At 47.1% G+C, this 24,595-nt stretch overlaps 1 long non-coding RNA gene across 1 annotated transcript; it reads left to right on the top strand.

Annotated features, from left to right (window-relative positions):
• The first annotated feature begins 21,012 nt into the window (after positions 1 to 21,012).
• LOC148117971 (uncharacterized) lies at positions 21,013 to 23,800 on the top strand. Its single transcript, XR_015736342.1, has 3 exons — positions 21,013 to 21,263; positions 22,099 to 22,205; positions 22,572 to 23,800. It is a non-coding gene; the product is annotated as an uncharacterized LOC148117971 (long non-coding RNA).
• The last annotated feature ends 795 nt before the right edge of the window (positions 23,801 to 24,595 follow it).

Here is a 24,595-nt window from a genome sequence, read left to right as displayed (position 1 = left end):
CTTATGGACAGGGTCAGCTCTACTGTGCTGCCCAGGTAAGGTGCAGACACTGTTCTTAAGTGCTGCAGCTGGTAAGGGACAGGGTCAGCTTTTCCGCCTGCCCTCAGTTGGCTAAGGAATAGGTAAGGGAGGGCATCTTTCCCTCGCCCTAGCCATTACATAGCAGATGAGGGGTGCGAGGCCAGCTATCCCACCTTTGTGATCTCAGGGCAGGCTCACCTGTGCCCCTGTCCGCAGGCTCAGCACTACTGTGATGCCCAGGTGAGGTGCAGGGCCTGTTCTCCCTAGTGCTACAGCAGTGAAGGGGAGGGCCACCTCTTCCACTCTCGTGACACAGAAGCCTGCTCTCCCACTTGCAGAAGTCAGCCAAGGGTAAAGGGTAAGGAAGGGGGGGATCTCTCTCCCTCACCTACACTGTGGCATGACAACTGAGTAGTGGGGCCAGCTCTCCAACCCTCACACCCTCAGACCTCCCACCTGAGCACCCAACAGCAGGGCTAGCTGCTCAGGAGAGGTGCAGGGCTGCTTTTCTGAGTGCTGCAGCCTATGAGGCGCTGGGCCAGTTCATAGGTTCTCATGACCTTCCTCCTGCACAAGTGATAAATGCCAGGGGTGGGGGGGGCAGTAGAGGGCATCTCCCCTCCCCCTCGCTCACGCCACCGTGTGGCAGATGAGGGCCAGGGCCAGATCTCCCATGCTCCCATTCTCAGACAGGCTCACCTGTGTCCCTGTCAAAAGGGTCAGCTTCCCTGTGCTGCCCCTGCAAGGTGTAGGGCCTGCTCTCCCTGGTGCTCCAGCTGGGCCAGCTCTCACCTTCTGCAGTTGGCTAGCGGTCAGGGGAGAGCGTCTTTCACTTGCCCTCATCAGCACATGGCAGACAAGGGAGTGGGGCACCAGCTTTCCTACTCTCACACCTTCGGAGCCAGTCAGTCTGCACACCTGCCAACAGGGTCAACTCTGCCCAGGTGAGATGCAGGACCTGTTCTCTTGAGTGTTGCTCTTGGTGAGGGGCAGGGCCACCTTGGTGTAGCCCCATCATCTCAGCCTTTGATGGTAACCAGAGCCATGGACATCAGTACAGACCACTGCTGCTGTTGTCTAAGGTTTTCTGTCCCACCAGGTCCCACAGCTATTTAGCCCCAATGAAATGCACACAGAGGTCTGTATTAGTTTTAAACTGATTGACCCATTATCTCAGGCTTCTTATTAACCCTTATAACTTATATTCCTATTATTCTTGTTTATGCTAGCCATGTGGCTTGGTACCTTTTTCAGCGAGGCAGCCACATCTTACTTCTTCTGTGGCTGGGTCACAACTGCGGACCAAGCTATCCTCTTCCCAGAATTCTCCTGTTCTTGTCACCCTGCCTCTACTTCCTGCCTGGTTGTTGCGCCTAGACTTCCTGCCTGGTTACTGGCCAATCAGTATTTTATTAAAATACAATTGACAGGGTATACACCATTGTCCCACAGCAGGCTGCAGCAGGGCCACAGGTGCAGACAAGGCCCCTTGGCGGCAGCACAGGCCTGGGCATCACCAAGGCCCCAGGTGACAAGCAGGCCACCTACCTACCTCAGTCTACTCCTCGCTGCCTCAGTCTTCACCTCTTTAGATCTGTCTCTCTCATTGACAGAAGATGAGCCATTCTGTCTGTCTTTCTGTCTCTCTCTTCCATACCTCATTCTATATTTGCTCCAGGTAGGCCTGTGTTGTCTCCTCACGGCCCAGGAGGTCTTTGTTTCCCCTTCAGTCTCAATCCAGAAATGACTTTAAGCAAAGAACTGTAAAAATGATCTAGGGCCAGGAAATGACTCCGTGAGCAAATGTGTCTGCTGCCAAGCTTAACGACCTGAGTTCAATCCCTGGGATTTACAGGAAGATGCCTTCTGTCCATAAATTGGAAGACTTCTTTGGGGAGTCTGCTTTGTTTGCTTTTGCTGTGATGATGATGGTGGTGGTAGTGGCAACAATGGCTTTGTTGTTGCTGCTGTTTTGTTTTTGGCGCTTAGTCTTGTATGGCTAAGGAGAGCCTTGAACTCCTTACACAGCTGAGGAGTACCTTAAACTTCTCATCCTGTCTGTCTCCACCTCTTGAGCACTGGAATGACAGGAGTGCGTCGCCGCCGTGACCAGATTAATGTCAGCGTGCTGAGCAAGTACTCACTACCACCAGAGTTATACCCCGGCCCGAAGGCTTGCATTATTAAGATGCCGGCCTCACTCAAATGAATGTTCAACCTCAGTACAAGGTTTCTTTGTTTATTTTGTGTTGCTATAACAAAATATTTGTGTCTGGGTACCTGAGAAGTCAAGATGTTTATTTGTCTTGCCACTCCGGTGTTGAACGGCCTAAAGAGTGTGTCCTGGCATCCTGGTAAAGTGATCTGATGGCTTCACAAGGTGGGAAGGGAGCAGAACGGAAACTGGCCATTTGAGAAGACACCAGACCTGCGGAGTGGCCTCACTTATGGCCGCCTGAACTAGAGAGGACTGAAGCCCAGTCTGCTCCACAAGACCAGCGCGAGTTCACCCATTAAGGTGCAGCCCCTGTGGTCTGATTACCACCCACTGGATCGTGGCACCTCTCCGAGGTCCCCACTGAACACTGCCACCCTGAAGACAAGCTTCCAGCCCATGAGCATTTGAAGAGCACAGTCAAACCTTACACTGATCAGGGTTCCAGATGTCTGCTTTATAAAACTTGGCCAAGAGACCCAAAAATTCGTGTACCCTTGCAAATAAACTAAAATAGCTCAAATAATTTTGGAAAGGAAGGATAAAGTGGGAGGACACACATTTTCTTGTTTTTAAAATATACTACACATCTGGGGGCTGGCCAGATGGCTCGGGAGGTAGAGGCATTTGTCTCCAGATTTGATGGCTTGGGTCCCATTGGAACACACGTGGAAGAAGGAGAGAGCCAACTCCTAGAAACTGACTTCTGACCTCACACGTTCACATGAAATGCGTGCATCCATGCCATGCTATTTCTATTTTAAAGTGATGCATGGAAAAAACTGAAAAGACAATCCACGGGAAAAGAAAAAATATTTTAACACTGAACATCTGAAAATCTTAGTGCTGACTTAGGGTCAGATCACCAACTTGCTATGGCCAACATTCAACTGGAACGTAGGGGACACGCCAGGCCGGACGAACCAGAAGATGGATCGTGAACAGCTGATGAACCCAGCTGTACGCAGAGAGCAGAAGAGAACCGCTGGAAATAAGAGGAGGGAGATCATCAAACAACCCTTTACAAATGCAGAAGGCAGATGGGAGAAAATGAAAAGAGCTACACAGGAGGCTTCAAAGGAGATGCTTGGTTATGCAGAAAGGGCAGCGCCAGTAGAACGAAAGGCTTCCTGCAAAGATGATCAACCTGGCGGAAGAAAGAAGGAAGCTAAAGAGTAAACGAAGAGGCAATCCGCAGGTAGCAAAACACCACAGCTGTCTGTGCATCTGGGCAGGGAGGTCAAAAGAAGAGCAAAGAAGGATGGAGAGCTGTATAAGCAAGGTCTACGCAAGGAGGTCTAAGAGGCTAGACTCCACAATAAAACATATCTCCTCTACAAAACTATCGGATGGATAACTGCCAGATATGCTCCTCAGATCTGGGTGTTTAAAGACGGGCGAGGTCACTTATTAACAGAACCAAGGGAAGTAGAGCAAAGATGGAGACAATACTTTAACACCCTACACAATGACCCTAATGCTGCCAACGTAGATCACAATGAGAAACACTTTGGCAGCCACTCGAACACCAGAGACGAAAAGGAAATATTAAATATTGACAGGAGCAAGAGAGAGGGAGCTAGCAAGAGAGCGAAAGGCAGGGAGGCCCCAGGAGTGGATGACGTCATGGTGGAGGAGCTGGAAGTGGCTGTGATCAGCTCGAGAGGCACTTCTCAGACCCTTCAGAGAGATACAGGAACACAAAGTGATTCCCATGGAATGGAAGCACTCAGCCAGAATTCCCATGCACAGTAAGAAGGACAAGCCGACTGCTCGGATTACAGGGACATTAGTTTGTTGTGTCATAGAAGATCTTCTCCCCCATTATCCTGCAAAGGATCAAGGGCAGAACAGAGGAAATCCTAGCAGAGGCCCAGTGTGGATTCAGAGCTAACAGGAGCACAAGTGAGCAGATCTTCACTTTGAGGCAACTGGCAGAAAAATATGAAGAATTTGGAGAAGACTTACATGTCTGTTACATCAACTTCAGGAAGGCATTCGATAGCATTCGGAGGAAAGGACTTTGGGAAACCATGAGGTTCTACAGGAACCCAGAGGAAATCATAAGAATACTAGAAAATGCCTCTAAAGATGCCTTTGCAACAGTCAAAGTCTGTGAAGAGCTAAGTGATCAGTTTAAGACAATCAGAAGAATGTTGCAGGGATGTGTCCTCTCACTACCGCTCTTTAATATATTCCTGGAACTGCCGGGCAGTGGTGACACACACCTTTAATCCCAGCACTTGGGAGGCAGAGGCAGGCAGATCTGGTCTACAAGAACTATGTTCCAGTGTAGCATGAGGGCTGGCTTGTTGGGGTATCTGTCCCGCCCGGTACCCCTCAGCCGGCATGCCCCAAAGAGAAATCACACACAAGACTCCATAAGGTTATAAACTAATTGGCTCATTAGGTCAGGCTTCTTGTTAACTCTTATAACATATATTACCCCATTATCCTTATCTATGTTAGCCACATGGGCTCAGTACCTTTCTCAGTGTGACAGCTTACATGTTGCCTCTTCGGTGGTCTGCGCAGGAGTGGCTGAGAGAGAGCTTCTGCTTCCAGAATACTCCCAGTCTCTTTGCTCCACCTCTACTTCCTGTCTGGCTTTCCTGCCTATGTTGCCTGCCTGGCCAATCAGCGTTTTATTAAAATATGATTGACAGAATACAGATAATTCTCCCGCACCATTTCCCTCTTTTTTTTTTTTAAACAAAGGAAAATACCCATAATCCATTTGTTGGGAATGTGGGCGTAGTATTTCAGGCTACTTCCTGCTGGTTGGGGGCGCTGATAGTCTTAAGGGGACCTAAAGAAAAGCTGCAGAGAAACTCTGTCTCAAAAAAAACATACACACACACACAAACATATACAGTGTTGTGTGTTTATCTGTGTATTCCTGAAATTAATAACAGCAACAGCCCTGAAGGATGAGGAGAGAGGCGTGCAGATAGGCGATGTGTAAATTAATAACTTGTGTTTCGTGGACGATACAAGTTACTTGCTGAAAGTCCAAATGAGCTGCAGGCCGTGGTAAATAGAGTGGTGGAAGTCAGGGAAAACCTTGTATGAAAGTCAACATCGAGACGACTGAGATGCAACACTTGGAAAGGGCGCATAAGGATTTTAACATTGTAATAAAGAATTAAAATCTCAAGTCAACAGTTAACTTTGTTTATCTGGGAGGAAACCTCAGTTCAAAGGACAGAACTATTTCAGACATCAAGAAGCAGATAGGGATAGCGAGGGCTGCATTTCAGGCACTAGGAAAGGTTTGGTCAGCAAGAGACATAACAACAACAAAATTACAAGTATATGAGACGCTTGTCTTGAGCTGCCTTCTTTACAGCTCAAAAACTGGGCAATGAAATGCTCCTCAGAACAGCGGCTGAATGTGTTTGAGACGGCATGTCTCAGGAGGATTCTAGGTGTCACATGAAGAGATAGGCTGTACAATGATGATGTTAAGAAACATCTCCATCTACAGAAGGAAGTGAACTACAGGATATGACAACGGAGCTTGAGATACTTTGGCCATGGTTTGTGAATGAATGGCGGCAGATACCCAAAGATCCTACTTGGAGGAGTGCACGGGATAAGGCGAAGACGAAGGCCCAAAAACACTGGATAGACAACTTAAAGGAAGACTGTAGAATCTTGGGTATGACAATAACACAAGCATCTAGGACTGCACAGGACATGAACAACTGGATAACCACCATAAACAGGCTGCCCACACATGCTTAGCATTGCTGGGGCATAAATGATGATGATGCTATGATGTTTGAAAAGAATCTAATATATAGATTGTATAAACTCATTATTTGCTGGGCAGGGGTGGTGCACGCCTTTAATTCCAACATTCGGGTGGCAAAGGCAGGTAGATCTCTGGGTTCAAGACCAGCCTGGTCTTCAGAGCAAGTTCCAGGACGGCCAGGACTACACAGAGAAACCCTGTCACAAAAACAAAAACAAACAAACATACAAAAAAAAAAACCCCTGAAGAACCAAAAAACTCAACTCATCAACAACAAATTAAAAAAAAAAAATCTCTGCGTAGAAACGGACAAAGTGGGAGTAGAGAGATGGCTCAGTGGATAAGAGCACCGGCTGATCTTGCAGAGAACACGGGTTCTAGTCCTAGCGCCTGACTGTGACTCACAGCTGTCTGCAGTTCCAATTCTAGAGGATCCAATACTTTCTTCTGGTTCCTGTGATAACCAAGTACACATACATATGCAAGCAAAGCACAACACAAAATAAAGGAATGTTTTCATTTTTAAATAGACATTATTTTTGAAAAGGTGATTCTCATGATTTGTTTTTTTGCTTTTTAAGACAGGGTCTGTCTGTGTAGCTCTGTCCTCAAACTCAGAGATCCACCTATCTCTGCCTCTGGGGTGCTGGGATTAAAAGTATGTGTCACTATCGCCAAGCCTCTCACATAAAATATATAAACAACCAATAAACACACAAAATAAAGATGTCCCACTCCATCATGGGACATGAAAGTCGGAAACACATCCTCCGGATGTGTCTTATTAGGGTTTTGTGGCTATGATAAACTACCATGACCAAAAGCAACTTGGCAGGAAAGGGCTTATTTCAGCATTTGGTTTCACATCACAGCCCATCACTGAACGAAGACAGGGCAGGAACCTGGAGGCAGGAGCTAATGCAGACAGAGGCCGTGAAGGAACACTGCTTACTGGCTTGCTCCTCATGACTTGCTCAACCTGCTTTTTTTTTTTAAGGTTTGTGTGTGTGTGTGTGTGTGCGTGTGTGTGTGTGTGTGTGTGTTTTGGTTTTTTTTTTTTTAAGTTTTTAGTTTTCCAAGACAGAGTTTCTCTGTAGCTTTGGAGCCATCCTGGAACTCACTCTGTAGTCCAGGCTGGCCTCTGACTGTCTCTGCCTCCCAAGAGCTAGGATTAAAGGCATACACTGCCACCTCCCAGTTTCAGCCTGCTTTCTTTTTTTTTTATTACTTTATAAATAATACCAATCAAAATTTCCACTTCCTCCCCTCCTCCCACTCCCCCCCCCACCCCGCGTCAGTCCTAAGAGAAGACAAGGCACCCTGCTCTGTGGAAAGTCCAAGGTCCTCCCTTCTACATTCAGGTTTAGGAAGGTATGCATCCAAAGAGAATAGAATCCCAAAAAGCCAGTACATTCAGTAGAGACAAATCCCAGTGCCGTTACCATTGGCCCCTCAGTCTACCCCAATTGTCAGCCACATTCAGATGGTCCAGTTTGATCCCATACTCATTCAGTCCCAGTCCAGCTTCAGCCTGCTTTCTTATAGCACCCAGGACCACCAGTGGAGGGGTGGTACTGCTCGCAGTGAGCTGGGCCCTCCCTCATCGATCACCAATTAACTAAATGCCCCACAGGTTTGGCCACAGGCCTACCTGGCAGGGCCATTTTCTAAACTGAGGTCCCCCTTTATAAACAACTCTAGCCTGTGTCAAATCGACATAAAAACTAGTAGCACAACAGCACCTAAGAGCCCAGTGGCAGAGTGTCTGCCTAGCACACCCAAGCCCTGGGGTTCAACCTCTTGAAACACTGACTTCCCCAACAAAAAATATACAGATGCAGATATGGGGGCGCTGGAACTCTCGTACGCTGCTGTCAGCACGTCAAACGGGACAGCTGTGTCAGAAAACAGTGCGGCAGCTTTTCAAAAGATGAAGTATAGAATTACCACACAACCTAGCAATTTCCCTCGAGTATAATTTCACCGAGTATATTGTATATAGTTGGAATAGAGACTGTCCCCCACAGGTTCATGTGCTGAGTCCTTGGTTCCTGGTTGGTGATAATAGTGTTGGGAGGTGGTAGAAACTTTATGACAAGGGACGTGGCTGGGTGACGTAGGTCCCTGAGGAAATGCCCTCAAAGGTGATCCTTGGGTCCCAGGTCCCTTCCTTCAACGAGAGGTGAGCCTCTTTACCCTGCCTACCACATGCTCTTGAGGGCAGGCTGTTCTACCTCAGCACAAGCCCACGGCAATGGAGCAAGAGAACCGTGGTCTAAAATCTCCGAAACCATGAACCAAATTAAATGTGCCGTCACCTTGTCGTTTGTTCTTTCTGGTGCTTGTCACGGCCATGAGGAAGCTGACACATTCCCAGGGAAACAAAAGCATATGTCTACGTAAGAAGTTGTGTAAATGTTACATGACAGCCGCGAGGGGAGCAGTCAAGCTTCGGGCTGATGCACTGACTAAGAATGTGACCTTATCCACAGGATGGGACACCAGTCACACAAGACAGAATAGAGTGCCACGGGCTATGGCTCAAAGTCCCGGAAACGTGATACTAAGAGATGAAAGCCAGTCTCAAGATGTCACGTTACCAACGGATTACATGAAACGCCCAGAATAAGAAACCCAGAGAGCAAAAGGAGATTAGTCTCAAAGGAAAGAAAAAAGAAGAAAGAAAAAAAGAAAGAAAGAAAGAAAAGAAGGGAGAGAGAGAAAGGAAGGGAGGGAGGGAAGAAAGGAGGAAGAAAGAGAGAGAGGGAGGAAGGAAGGAAGGAAAAAAAGAAAGAGAAAGAAAGAAAGAAAGAAAGAAAGAAAGAGAGAAAAGTGGTTTTCAAGGGCTGTGAGGAGAAGGGAAGAAGGAATGAGTGCTTGTGAATCCAGAATCTCTTTGGGGGGTTATGAAAATGGTCTGGAATTAGGTAGTAATTATTGTTGCATAAATCTGGACACACACACACACATTGAACTGCACACTTGAAAATGATGGGTTCTATGATATGTGAAAAGAAAAAGAGGAAGAAAGAAAGCAAGAGAAAATATATTAAAGAAATTAAAGAATTGGTTGGATCCTTTATTTTCTCAGCAAAACAACTGTTTGCTCCCCAGATCCAGAGCCCATTACCTAAGGACTTACCATTACCAGTAAAGGCTTCTTGACCTAGCCAAAGGCCAACAGCTGCTCGTTTAGTAAATGGCAAAGATTTTTGCTGATTTAGATGGAGGTAGAATTGAGGGGGAGAAAGTTAAGGGGCTACCAAAATGGCTCAGGGAGTAAGGGTGCTTGCCACCAAACCCCTACCTGAGTTTAATTCTAAGGCCACGAATGTTCAAAAAAGGAAACTGACTCCTGTAGGTTAACCTCTGACCTCCACATGCGCAGTATGTGCCCTCTCACCCCAAATGAAGAAGAGTAACATTTTTTAAATAAATTAAAAGGAAGTTTCCATTGATCTTCTAGGTCGTGAGGATCAATAAGCCAGGAGCCCTTTGTGTGTTGCCACCCTGGGTCATAATTTGCAGACCTTGGGAGCAGGATCCTTTTCTTGACTGCTCAAGTCCGTCCCCTGGTCCCCTTGCCAGCCACGTGCTTCCAGTTCCCAGGTAAAACATTTCCATGGTCTTGGCAAGTCAATTTTCTCTTCTCAGTAAGTGATTCATTATTCTCCCAGAGGCCACTCCGTGGGCACTTCCTAGACACCCACCTCACGGCAACCGCTGAGCGGGGTGGGGGGTGGGGGGGCGCTCTTTCTCATCCGAAGAAGCTCCTGCTGCGGGCGGAGCCGACAAGCTGCCCTCACAATCGACACAGACACTCATTAGATGTTGATTCAGACGGTGGAGCTCGTGGCAGCAGACAGTGGTGAAGCGGTGCCTGTCAGGGGTTGGGGTGGAGAAAGATTAGCGAACTGATGGGCAAACGCACAAAATTTCAGTTAGGCTAATGAATCGAGAGGTCGCGCACGTGTGACACAGGATGTTACCAAGCTTAGGGGTCACAACCTGTGCCCCAAACGAGCCAGTTAGGCTACCGTCCTCAACAGAGCCAAATAAAGCAGCCAGATTAATAATGAAAGGCAGAAAAGGAGATTTTTTTTAAAAAAAATTTTAATGAGGCCACCCTGGGAAGGGGAACAAAGGAATCAGCCACGTCCCCATTCCCCCAGTCCTTCTTGGGGGTCCTGAAGTGAGGTTAAAATTTAAAGGTTAAAATTTAAATAGAAGGCACAGATACACACGGGTAAGCAGTCCAGGTCAAGGTATGGTCCTGCCTCCACCATTGATCAAGCATTCTCTGCAATTTACAAATCTCTTTATGGGAGACAAGTTCCCCCTCTGGCTTCCCCTTTTCCTTCTCAGCATAAGATTCCCAGGGAAATTCCATTGCTTTGAAGTTCGTTGAGTTTGGTAGAGACATAGTCGTGTCTCTTTGAAATATCTTCTTTTCTGCCAATGTAGGAACAGGTATAAAGAAAATCCATTTTACACTTGAAAATTGCTGATAGATGTTCAAAGTTCCCACACAAATAAATAAATCTGTGAGGTAATATACTCATTAATTAATTTGCCTGATTTAGCCACTCCACTATGCATTGTACACAAATTTTATTTGTGCATTTAATACAACACACACACACACACACACACACACACACTTTGTTTAAAGAAACAAAGAAATGGCTGCCTTTTTTCTCCTTTTCTGCCTTCTCTTAATCCCCTCATTGCCAGGAGACCCTTCTTCAGTTCAGAAGAAAACGGATCTGTCTCAGTGGTTGGAGAACCAGCCAGGACAGCCGTGCAATTTGGAATAGTTATGAAGTTGAGTGTTCCTTGGACTGCCACAGAAGCGGAACTTCCTTGGCCTTTCCTAGAAGCGGAAGTCAAGGAATGCCCAGAGTGCGACCCAGGATGATGCACATTGGGCCCCATTTAAACTGCATTGGCCAATTGCCCTGGTATCTGTAAAAGGGAAGACAATGTGGGGCTCTCGCCCAAACGTGGGATTTCCTGCTCCGCGGCGCCCTCTAGTGGTCAGATGTAGCCATGCTCTCTGACCTCTCATTCCCCCACCCCCCCCCCCCCACACACCTCCGCTTTAACTATGGGTACCAATCAGCCTTGGTTGGGCACAGGAACCAGTCCGCCACTGGCAAACTGCTGATGCTGAGATCCGCCCAAGAAGCTGATTTAATTGACCCAGACTCAACGTGGGAGTTAAGGGTTCTATTATTGGGAGCTGCTGACTTTCATTGGCGCTCTACCAAGCGCCCCACGTTGGGCTGTCATCTTTTCTAGCAGAGCACACCGGACTCCACTCTGCTCTCTGGTATGAAGGGCCTTTGGGGAAGATATGGCACTAAGTATATCCCAACTGCACTGACCCACCCCCTTCTCCTGAAATATTCCTGGTAGTAGATGTGCCTTTTAATACATAAAGCTTGAGAAAACAGTTTTGAAATTTTGTATAAATAGCTAAAGCATATTATCTTTGCAGTATGCCAACGACACTCTTGGGGCACACGAGTGTGCAAATGTGTGTTTGCCTGTATGCCTGACTTCTTTAAACTAACCTTAAGACCTTCCAAGGGCCTTTGGCATGAGCTCCTCCAGCCAGGCCAGGCCACTTTGGCCCTGATGTTGAACAGACACGTCGCAATGTGGGATTCTCCTCTGTATGCTCTGAATACCACTGGTTAATAAAGACGCTGTTTGGGGCCTGCGAGCGGGTAGAGCAGAGCTAAGTGTGGGGGAAGGGAGGGCGACACACTAAAGTGAATGCTGGGAGAAAGGAGGAGGAGTCATGGAGAAGCCATGGAGCCTCCGCTGGAGACAGATACGCTGAAACTTTGCTGGTAAGCCACGACCTCGTGGTGATGCACACTGATTAATGGAGATGGGTTAAATTAAGATGTAAGAGTTAGCCAATAAGAAACTAGAGCTAATGGACCAAGCCGTGATGTATTAATACAGTTTCTGTGTGGTTATTTCGGGAGTCTGGGCAGCCAGGAACAAACAAGAGGCCTCCTACTACATGTTTGTATCAGTGCTCAGTGCTCCATTCATTGGGGAAAGTTCCAGATCTGCTGTTCTGTATTCTGTAACTGCCGCGCCCGCGTGGGCTGGAACCACGAGTCTCGAGTCTCGGCAGAGGGTGTCCAGGTTGAATGAATCCACAGAGCACGAGGTTGAGGTGGAACAGCTTCTTTATTGTTCTGCTGGGGCTAGCTTTTATACCATGGCACCAAAAGAGGAGGGGGCTATGAAGGGACTGTCACCTGACCCAAGCAGGGACTGTTACCTGACCCCAGCAGGGATCAAGGAATGATCACGTGGGGGGCTGGAAAGATGGCTCAGAGGTTAAGAGCATTGCCTGCTCTTCCAAAGGTCCTGAGTTCAATTCCCAGCAACCACATGGTGGCTCACAACCATCTGTAATGGGGTCTGGTGCCCTCTTCTGGCCTGCAGGCATACACACAGACAGAATATTGTATACATAATAAATAAATATTAAAAAAAAGGAATGATCACGTGCACTCAAACTTCCTTGCCCAACTCCAGGAGCAGAGGGAAGTCATGTTTTCTTTGCAGATAAGCACCTCAAATGGGGGCAGGGAAATGTAACTTGGGGCTGCAATTCCCACATGTAACTTAACTGAAAACCCTAGGATAAGGCTCATGAGGAGCCACATGTAGCTCAGCTTTCTTGACGGACATCCTCCTGATGTCAGAAGAGTCTGTCAGTCCCTAATTAGTGCCCCCATCTACAGCATGTGTAAGAATGTCACGGTGAGCCAGCCCGGGGGCACAGGCAGGCCTGCAATCCCATTGTTTAGGGGGCGAAGACAGGAAGATGAGGAATTGTCTGAATGTATAGCACAGTGACAGATAGATGGCCTAGCATGTGCTAGACCCTGGACTCAATCCCCAGCATTGCAATACATATTCGTACATAAGGCTGCCGGGCTCCTCTCAAGGATACATTGCTGCGATCACCAATAGTTTTTTAATTCTGTCGGTGTAGAGAGTTTTTCAGGAACCTTTGACAGTATATAACAGGGTCCACTAAGTCATACACCATGGACATACGAACAAACATGTTTATTGCTATACCCGACATAACAGCTAGCAAATGGAACCTGCCCAGACATTCATCCATGGGCGAACAGAACAGATAAATGGAATGCGCATACACACAGTGGAATTCCATTCAGTCATAAAGAAAAATGAACTCAGGAAAATAGATGATACTGGAAATCATTAAGAGAAATGAAAACAGCCAGGCAGTGGTGGCACACGCCTTTAATCCCAGCACTCGGTAGGCAGAGACAGGTGGACCTCTGTGCATTCGGAGCCAGTTAGTCTACAAGAGATAGTTCCAGGACAGGCTCCAAAGCTACCGAGAAGCCCTGTAAAAAAAAAAAAAAAAAAAAAAAAGAAAGAAAAGAAAAGAAAAAAATAGAGAGAGAGAGAGAAAACAAGAAAAATAAATATATTTTATCTCAAACATGGAACTCACATTTAAGTGTGTGTGTGTGTGCGTGCATGTATATTGTGTATATGCATGTGTGTGCATGTGTATGCATGTGTGTATGTGTGTATATACATGTGTATATGTGTTTATGCTTGTGGTGTGTGTGCACATGTATGCGCATGCACACATGCATGTGTGTGTGTGTGTGTGAAAACTAGAACAGGAACCATGACAGGGAGGAAGAGTGTGAGATAATGGAGGACAATAGAATGCATGTGTCATGCTGGCAGAAAGAAGGATGGCTGAGCAAAGCAGAAAGAGCGGACACAGGAGTGCAAGGGTCAGCAGCTAGGGAAGGGAGCAAGCCAGAACAAAATATGATGACAGGCGTATGAAGATCCCATAATGAAACCCATTGCCTTACATGCTAACTTAAAAATGTAACTTTTTTTAATAAGAGAATTTTTATAGAAAATCCAATAGTCCCATGGGAGAGGGAATGATAACATAATTACAGGCGAGAAAACGAAATTCTCTTAGTGCCATTAAATCTAATTGAGTGGGATGACTGAATTGAGGTGAATGAGACATTTTAAAGATGCCTTAGAAGATCGTAGAATCTTGTGAGGACACTAAGAAGGGAGTGCAAGGAAGGAGACAGTAGTAAAGATCCAAAGCCCAGGGCTGGGAGATGGCTCTGTAGGTAAAGTGCTCATTGCATGCTTGTCTCAGCTAGGGTTTCTCTGCAACTTTGAAATCTGTCTTGAAACTCACTCTGGAGACCAGACCAGGCTGGCCTCGAACTCAGAGATCTGCCTTCCTTTGCCTCTCGAGTGCTGGGATTAAAGGCGTGCACTGCCACCACCATCCTGTCAGGACAGGAATTCAAATGGCAGGAGGCAGGAGCTGATGCAGAGGCCATGGAGGATGCTGCTTTCTGGCTTTCTCCTTGTAACTTGCTCAGTCTTCTTTCCTACAGAACCCAGGACCACCAACCCAGGGATGGCCCCAACCACCATAGGCTGGGCTCTCCCCCATCAACCACCTCTTAAGAAAGTGCTCTCCGGGTCTGCCTACAACCCAATATCATGGAGACATTTTCTTAATTGAGGTTTGCTCCTCTCCGATGATTTTAGTTGGGTCAAGCTGACATAAAACCAGTCAACATGATGTTTTAGTTTCTGTTTAATTTATGTGAAGAGACATCATGACCAAAATAACTCTTATGAAAGAAAGCATCTGATTGGGGGATTGCTCGCAGTTTCAGCAGTTCAGTCCATTATCAGCATGGCTTATCTCCATGGTGGGAGCATGGCAGCCGGCAGGCATAGTGCTAAAGAAGTAGCTGAGAGCTACATCCTGATCCAAAGTCAGAGAGACGGGGCCTGGCAGGGCTTTTGAAACCTCAAAGCGCACGCCCAGTGACACACTTCTTCCAGGAAGGCCAGACCTGCTAATCCTTTCACACGGTTCCACTCCCTGGTGACCAAGCATTCTAACACATGAGCCTATGGGGTCATTCTCATTCACTCCACCATACTGTGCAAGCTGAGGACCCGAGTTCTGATCCCCAGAACCCATGTAAAAGCTGTGTTTTGTAACCCAGCATCTGTAACCCTAGCATTAGGGAGTGGATCTCCAGAGCTCATTGGTCAGTCAGAGTAGCCCATCGGTGAGCTCCACATTCTTTGAGAGGTACCTCATGATCATCATCACCATCATCACCATCGTCACCATCATCATCATCGTCTCCATTATCATCATCACCATCATCACCATCACCGTCATGATGTGGAGAGAAACAGAGAACACACAATGTAAACCTCTGATTTGTATATGTGCATATATACACACAAGTATACATATCACATACCTATCACACACACACACACACACACACACACACACACATACACTCAATCCAGGGTTTAAGATTGTGTCTCTCACCGAGCAGTGGTGGTGCATGGTGCATGCCTTTATTTCCAGCACTCAGGAGGCAGAGACAGGTGGACCTCTGTGAGTTCAAGGTCAACCTGGTCTACAGAGAAACTTCCAAGACAGGCTCCAAAGCTACAGAGAAACCAAAAGTAAATAAATAAATAAGTAAATAAATAATAAAAAAAAGATTATGCCTCTCGTCTTGGTGCTAGTCAGGATGAGAGCCATCCTGCTGTACCGGTCAACTGAAGTTCACTTCAACAAACAGCCAAAGAAGGAAAGAATAGAGGCCCTCCTGGTGGTAATCCCAATCTCAATCCCCTTGAGGGTCTAAGGCAGGGCAATTTAGTGAGCCCTTGTCTCCAAAGAAACAAATAAAAAGAAAGTTTGGTACACAGCTCAGTGGTACAGCACTTGCCTGGCATGTCCAGAGCCCTGGAGTCAATCTTTAGAGCCACACTACCTCCCCACATTCTTCATTAGCCCAAAGGGAAGACGGATAGAAGGGACAGACTTGGCTGAACTTGAGACTGCTTCAGAGACACCCGTAACCAGCACTCGAGACCACAATGCCAGGAAGAGCTTCTCTTCCCTGAGCCTCTACCCCATCTCTGCCCTTCCTCTTCCTGTGGACTTCCTTCTTGGCTACACAGAGGACTTTCTCTGCAGAGTAGAAAACATGGCCTCGGGCAGGTCTGGGCTGCAATTTGGGGCCCTCTGCCAAAGAGGAAGACATCTTCCGCTTTTCATTGAAAACAAAACAGAAGTGAGGTGGACTTAAAGTGCCCCCAAACCCACCACTCCCATTCCCAGGCAGGTGAATTGGGGTACAGTTAAGAGCACTTGCTGCTTTTGCAGAGGACCCAGGTTTGGTTCCCAGCACACATGTGACCCCTCATAACCATCAGTAATTCCAGTTTCAGGGTAGCCACTAGATCACTCTTCTGGTCTCTGAGGGCACATATGTTGTGCACACGCATACATGTAGGCAAAAATTCATACACATAAAATAAAAAGTAATTATATATGTACGTGTGTGTGTTTTCTTTTTTATTTGGTTTTGCTTTGTTTTAAGGAGGATGATGGAAAACAAAACCAGGTAGTCATAGAATCATAGTTTTTCTAGAATCAGAGCCTACAGTTTCCAGCAATTGCCCAGGGATGACCCCACCCATAATGCTCTGGGCCCTTCATCATCAATCACTGACTAAGAAAATGCCCTACCAGTGTACATGCTGCGTGATCTTCTGGAGGCATTTCTCAGTTGAGGTCCCTCCTCTCAGATGACTCTAGATTGTGTCAAGTTGGCAGAACTAGCCAGCACACTGGCTATCAACTTCATCGCTGATGGATGCCCACCCTACTCTGCAAAGACTGATGAATAAATACATCCATGGACACCTGAAGCCTCTTGCCAGGTCCTACCTGTCCAATGTCTGTTGCTGATAGAGATAGAAAAACAAGCCAGAAAACAGGGAGAACCATGGAGGGTGGGACCAGGATTCCCACAGGCTAGCTAAACTGCCTATCAACAGCACCAGGAGAACTTGTGGGAAGTGCAAATCATTAGACCCTCAGCCAGGCTTGCTAATTGTGGGGGTGCACTTGGAAATCTGAGTTTCAAAAGCCCTCTATGTAGCTTTGATGCCCTCTAGTTTAACAAGCAAAGTTGGACCAGTGAGCTGATGCCACTGAAAGACTCCCGTGGGCGTCTTCCTTCGGGAGAGACCCTGTGCCCAAAGATCAGTCAAAAACACGCAGCCGGATGCAAACAGCAGGAGGTTTATTGGATACACAGGTACCTGGGGGCGACAAGTCTCTCGGAGGACTTGCGCGCCACAGGTTGGGGGTGAGGGGTTTTTATAGGAGAGCAAAAAGCAAGGTTTACAGAAGCGAGATGCAGGGTGGTAAATTCTTAACCTAAATAACAATGAGGGGACTATTCAGAGGTTTACTGTTTCTCTTATCCTGCCCCCCCCTTTCCTGGCTGGCGACCAGATGTCTGATTGCACAGCCCCTGACTTGTGAGAGCCCCGCTTTATACGTGACTCAGGCCTCGCCTCGCAATCCTCTCTTTCTTTGTTTCTATGGCTAGTCCATAAATCTCCTGTCTCGCAGCCAGATAAGGCTGTCCTTGCCCTAACTTCAAGTATCTTTGCTCAGCATTCCGGAGGCCCTGAATTCCGGAGGCCTTTAATAAAGCTTGCTATCTGAAAACCTTTGCAAAACGTTATAACTGTGGTTAAAACTAGTTGGGGTCCTTCACCACCAACCCTCCCACATTGCTGTTGAAAATGTCTTTTTAAAGACTGTACAATGGGACCAACAAGATATCTCGGTGGGTAGAATCACTTGCTACCAAATGCCCAGCGTGATGACCTAAATTCAATCCCAGGAATCCACATCGTGAGGTAGAGAAACAATTTCTACATGCTGCCCTCCAAACTCTATACTCACACACATGAAGAGTCCAAGAATTAAGAATATAGAAAGAATACAGAAATGTTGTAAGCCTAGGAGAATGAGAGCAGGCTGTCAGCAGCTTTCTCAGCAGCTTAAGGATTAGCTATTAACAGTGGGTTACTCCGCTTTACAACGCATAGCTCTATCTGCAAGGCTATAACGGCCCTCTGCAAATTGAGGGTCAGCTTTTAGGTCACCCCCATTCATGATCATTAATGTGAGCTAAGTGAGCTTTTAAATGATGGGATGTACCCGACTTTTTGGTTGTGTGTTTTTCCATACCTTTCCCTGCTACACAAAACTGGCAGTATCTGGGGTGTGCAGAGCTTTGGTAAACACCATCAGAAAGTGCCAGATAAAGACAACGGGCTAAATAAAAAGACTAGTTTAACGAAAAAAACTCTGCTAATGGAAATTGTAAAAAAAAAAAGCAATTTGTATCTGAGTTTTACCTTGAGATTGTAAAAATTCTTTTGTTCATGCCTAATGCTTGCTTCTTGCTATAAAAAGGAGAGATCAAAACAGCCCATCGCCACAGCCTTACAAGGCCATCTCTGGCTGTGGTCCCAGTTAGCTGATAAACTTTTTGTGCCCCGTGGTGATTTATTTTTTAATTTTTTTCCTTAGAATAAAGTTTGCTCCTGGTTTAATAGACTTTAGTGGTTTGTTCCCCTTCTTTGCACAACCCCCGTGGACCCAACGCACACTCACGAAAAATCAATCAATCAATCAATCAATCAATCTGCGAGTCGACATCGCCACAAAGGGATGCAAAGCAGTTACCACAGGAGCAACAATGAGACTTAAAGTTGGTACTAGTGAGGCAGGCATCTGCATTGTTGCTGAGATCATCTCAACTCCGTGTTTGCTTGCAGGGCACTGGCAAGGATCTTGCCAGCAGCTGGGCTTCTCCAGTGCTTCTGGGCACACGAGTCCTCTGGGATCGAGTTAAAATGCAGTTTCTGGTTCACTAAGTCTAGCAGGGACCTGAGATTCTGCAACCCTGATCATGTTGATGCTACTAGTCCCAGCTGGACCTGCTCTGAAGACCCAAGAATGAAGATACCCAAAGCAGGTGAAGAGACGTTAGAGGAGGAAATTCACGCCAGAGGCTAGCTAGTGTGGTACCAGACTACAACAGGGAGGGATAATCCTTTAAACAAGTTCTGTTCCAACTGTGCACAAAGCCAAGGATGACCTTGAACTCTTTGGGCCTTCTGCTTCTGCCTCAGGGGCGTGCAAGGGTAGCCTCCAAGTCTGGCTCAGATAATAAAACAAAAACACAACCTTATCTTTTAGACTAGGCGTGAGAAATACTGTGAAGGACTGGTGTATCCGTGGTGCAGGATTCTCACCATGACATCACAGAACAGTTACTCGGTAGGTTTTACAAATAGACTTCTGTAGATCCTAGTGGCATAAACCTTCCATTCCAGCGTTGGGCAGGCAGAAGCAGGTAAACCTCTGTGAGTTTGAAGCAATATAGTAAGACCCTGTCTCAAAATTTAAAAAAAAAAAAAAGTAAACTTTAATTATTTTGAGGCATAGGCTGGCTTTGAACTCAAGATTCTCCTGCCTCCTGCCTCCCCACTGGTAGGATGACTGGCACACGCCAGCACACCCAACAAACCATCAGTTGTTTTCTGAAGCTGCCCCTAGAGCCTCCATGCTCTTCTTTGAGCTCTAGACGGACCTCCGGTCCAACATCACAACCTGGTCAGCTCACCAACAGGCAGCCCTTCTTCCCCGCGATGTCCCTGGCAATCATGGCTTGTCATCTCCACTCCCGAGAGGAAAGTGGACCAGCTCTGAAGGGGTGTGGGTGGCAGCCAGGAGGAGATGTGTCATTAGGAACAAGGGCCAGAAAAGAAAGAGTCTAGTGTCGGTCATGGGCATCTTCAACTCATCTACCATTTCTCTAGGGTCTACTGTCTGCCCCTGCTGCTGGATAACTGGGCGCAGAGACAGATGCAGCCGCCGCACACGTTCCGGGACACTGGGAAGCACATTCTTTGACGGAGGACCGCGTGGCGTCTGCAGGCTGAGGTGGCCTGGCAGCTTCTGACTGACTTAAGTGCCAGGCCTCGCTCAAGGGTATTTTTAACATCTGTATTCTGGGACGAATTTTAAGAGTCTTTAAAAGGAAATGAGATTGTACACCAGATGCCTGCCCCCTGCTGGGTGCCCAGGGGAGCTTTTCTACATCAAAAATGGTCACAGTTGTTATTTTTCCATTTTATGTTTTATTTCATTTCTTTCTCTGTTTGCCTGTGTTGGCTGAACCCAAGGCAGTGCATGGGCTAGACTACGGCTCCATTGTTGAACTTCACTGACACGCCCATCCTTTTGTTGATGTTTGAGGCTCAGAAGACAGTTGTTGTTTTTTTTTTCCTTTTTTTCTTTTTGGTTTTTCCAGACAGGGTTTCTCTGTGCAACAGTCCAAGCTGTCCTGGAACTTGCTTGGTAGACCAGGCTGACCTCAAATTCACTGAGCTAACACTTGCCTCTGCCTCCCGAGTGCTGGGAACAAAGGTGTGGCTGCCACTGCCCAGCTTCGATTTTGTGTTTTTAGGGAATTTCTGTGTATGCAGATGTGTGTATCTCTGTGTCTTCATGTGTTCCTTATGCTTTTTTTTTTTTTTGGCTTTTGTTAGTTTATCCTATTCTGGTTTGTTTCTTTTTTTATTTGATCTTATTTTATTTCATTACTATTTTTTGATTTATTTTTATTTTATGCTCACTGGTGCATGTACGCCTGGGTGAAGGTGTCAGAAGCCCTGAAGCTAGAGTCACAGACAGGTGAGCTGCCATGTGGGTGCTGAGAACTGGACCTGGGTCCTCTGGAAGAGCGGCCAGTGCTCTTAACCACTGAGTCATCTCTATCCAGCCCCTCATTTTTAATTTAGACGCCCCCTTGTTCTTCTAACAAAAGAAAGAAGGCTAAGGTGTGGATTTGGGGAGGGAGGAGGTAAGATGGTCAGGGAGGGCCTGGGAAACGGGGGAGGCAGGATGGGTCAGGGAGGGGCTTGGAGAGGGAAAACTAAAGTCAGATTATATTGTATTAAAATCTATATAATAGAATTTTTTTTAAAAAAAATCTACATAAAATTTTTAATTTAAAAATAGGAAAACCCTTTCTTGTTATAAAACAAAACAAAAACCCTACCTATTATGTGCTCGAGCACATAGTTATATACACTGTGGATTTCTGTATTCTCTACCAGGAGTTTACTCCAAGTACGGCCAGCCCATAAATAAGAGAGCAATTATTTCTTCCCAGAGAGGGGAGCCAGGACAGAAGTGACAGGGTCTTGTGCGGCCCGGGCTGGTGATGATCTTGATGTCCTGATCCTGATGCTCCCTCTTTCAGCTCCCGAGTGCTGGGATGGCAGGTGAGTGCCACCACAGAGAAGGGTTCCTAAGAGATAAGGGAGGTATGCCCCGCGGACAGAGCTGTTACAAATGCATGAGAAAGGGGCTAAAAATGGATAGAGAGATGGCAGTGGTGGTGGGGGGGGGCAAGGGTGAGCTGGGTTGAACTTGCAGAGGCTGCGGGTGTGGGGACTGTGGGGCAGGGATTATGAATCCTCAAGAGTAACCATGCGAACATGGGTGTCAAGATGAAGCAGCTTAGCATAGCCAAGATTCAAGAGCCAGTGCGCAACCATGAGGTTGGAAGCGGAGGTGCACAGAACACACCTCCAGGCACTGAGGTTAATGTCCCCTAGTCTAGCAGACTAACTGATTTGTAAAAACAAAGCCGGGCCCCACGACACCTGAATTTGTGGGTGGGGTCTACCAGCGGCACGTATTCTCACATTGAGTCCTGGGGATTCAATCTGTTCCTTTTCTCTTAGAGCAAGAGAGCCAGTAAACTTACACTAGGTCCCATCTGCTGGAGGAGAGAGCTGGCTTTCTCTCAGATGCCGCCCTGCTAGGCTAGTAATCCTGTCACGTGCCCGGTCCCCTGATCCCTGGGGAAGACAAAAGCAAGCAGCGGCAACAGTCACAGGTTGAGGAACTTGGTAGAATCCACACGAGTGACCAGGGGCTGAGGGAAAAGGGACTGCAGGCAGGGTGTTGTGGAGATGCAAAAATAATCGGAAGATAGCTACTCCGTGCCAGGGGGACACATTTTTAAAAGGTGCTCGAGAAACGCTGCTTCAGAGGCTGGCACATAGTAGGTGCATCGTTAGCGCTCCGTACACTTTGCGTCCTTCCTGGAAGGATATGGAAGGATGCGAAGACGAGGAGGGAAATGAGGTTTCGCCTGTAAGGACCTTGAGATCCTGTAAGAGGCTGAAGATGTCATTGCACAGTTCTCCGAAACCCAGGTAAAGTAAGCCAGGCCCTGTGAGCCAGCTTCAGGGGTGTGGAGAGGGTGTGAGGGATGCTCCTGCCAAAGGCCAAGAACAAGGATCCCCAGGAGACAGATGTCTGGGCCTGTCTGTGGGGAAGTCTGCAGGCTGGGTTAAGTGAGCTAGGAAGACCCACCTTAATGCAGAGGGCACCCTCCCCTGGAGAAGGTGAGCTGAGCACCTGCCCCATCCCTCTCTGTTTCCTGACTGAGATCACAATGTGACCAGCTGCCTCAAACTCCCGAGGCCGTCCTGCACCTCCGAGATGACTGACTGTCCCTTCACACTTGAGAGTCCTAACAAGCCCCACCTTCCTTTCTTAAATTGCTTTTTCACAATAAGAAGTAACGGATGCGGAAGACCTCCGTCCTCAGAGTGGAAGTGCTAGGTAAAGACGCGGTGGGGGTGCAGCAGAGGTGCTGGACACGGAGCAGTGCAAGGACCGAGACTCGTGGGAAACCATCTGAAGAATGAACCGGAAGAGAGCACATTCTAGTGGCCGCTGAAGTCTGGAGGGAAAGTTATGTGCGAATCAGTTGCTTAGGAATCTGGAATTCTGGTTCCCATGGGAGCAAGGCCGTAAAAGGAGGCTGATTTCTCAGGCCAGAGGATGGAAACAGATTTACCCAACATTCTTCAGCCAGATTACTCACGGTCACTCCCTACCTCCAGGACCAGAGAGATGAGAGGGCTGGCGTATGACTCCTTGTGGGTCTGAGACACCCCAGGCCATCTTCCCGAATAGGGTTTCAAACAAATTTGAGAAATCGTAAGGCTGGTTTTCATTGTATTTAATAATGAAACCATCAGCTGACACACACACACACTCGCAACCTCACGTTCGAGTGTTCGGTTTGCAGGAAGTGGTGACAAGTCCTCAGTTATTATCGAATCAGCAGTCAGGCAAGTCTCAGGATCTCACAGCGGCTGAAGCAGGAGTGTTTGAGGTAAATGGGTCCTAATCCTCTAAGCCATTGATGCTTAGCGTCTGTAGCAAGAAGGGGGCTTAGGATGTGTGCACACAGGAAGAAGGCCGTGTGAAGTAGAGGCCAGGGATAAGGGTGATGAACCTATGGTCCAAGGAAGGCTGCAGATTGCCCACAAACCAGCCAAAGCAGGGTGAGAGGGGGTTGGATAGCTTCTCTCTTACAACTGTCAAAAGGATCAATGCTCTTGATATCTTGGCCTCACTTAGACTTCTGGCCTCCAGAATCATAAGCCCTTAGATAACAGAGCTGTTGTTGAAGTCACCCTGTGAGCAGGCCAATGAATGTATTGGAGCAAGCCGTCTCCGATAAATGGCTGGCAGCAGGGTTTCCACTGCTGTCTACAACAGGAATCTTTTGTTTGTTTGTTTTTGCTTTTCGAGACTGGGTTTCGCCCTGGCTATCCCTGAATTCTCTTTGCAGACCAGGCTGGCCTGGAACTCATAGAGATCCCCCTGCCTCTTCCTCCTGAGTACTGAGATTAAGGCCTAGGCCACCACCACCCAGCTCAGCCTTTTATTCTATACAGATATTTTATTTAAAAGGCAAAATCACTTATGATGTTTTAGACTATGCTTTTTTTTCCTGAACGGTTTCCAATAAACATTTTTTTCCAAGTTACTTTTGAACATCGCCATTATTCGTAGAGAGAGTTCCATAGTGTGGGGTATACTCAGTCGCTCTCGCTGGCAGTGTGTGCCTTCAATCTACCAATCCTGCTTTTAGCCCACCAAAGTGAAGCACTGGTTTCTTATAACTTATAAGAAGAAAAGTTTAGGGGCTGGAAAGATGGCTCAGAGGTTAAGAGCATTGCCTGTTCTTCTAAAGGTCCTGAGTTCAATTCCCAGCAACCACATGGTGGCTCACAATCATCTGTAATGGATCTGGTGCCCTCTTCTGGCATGCAGGTATACACACAGACAGAATATTGCATACATAATAAATAAATAAATGTTAAAAAAGAAGAAAAGTTTATTAGGATACTATTAATAATAGCAAAAAGCTGGACACATGACTCGCGATTAAGAGTACTGGCGAGCTCTTCCAAAGGACCCAAGCATTTCCAGGACAGCTCCCAATCCTCTGTCACTCCAGTTCCAGGGGATCTGATGCCCTCTCCTGGCCTTCTCGGGCATGAGGCCTGTACATGGTGCACAGACAAGCATATGGGCAAAATACACATAAAATATAAAATCACAGCACTTGAAAGCCTGAGGCAGGAGGATTAGGAATTTGAGGCCTAGACAGTGAGATTCTGTTTTAAGAATTAACAGGAAGAGCCAGGTGGTGATGGAGCACACCTTTAATCCCAGCTGGGGGTGGGGGGCGGACACATGGCAGAGACAGTCAGATCTTTGAGTTTGAGGCCAGCCTGGTCTA

Source organism: Myodes glareolus, chromosome 24, assembly GCF_982192425.1.
Source record: "Myodes glareolus chromosome 24, mMyoGla1.1, whole genome shotgun sequence".
NCBI lineage: Eukaryota > Metazoa > Chordata > Mammalia > Rodentia > Cricetidae > Myodes > Myodes glareolus.
Note: the sequence above shows the minus strand (reverse complement) of the source record. Positions and strands in the feature narration are given on the sequence as shown.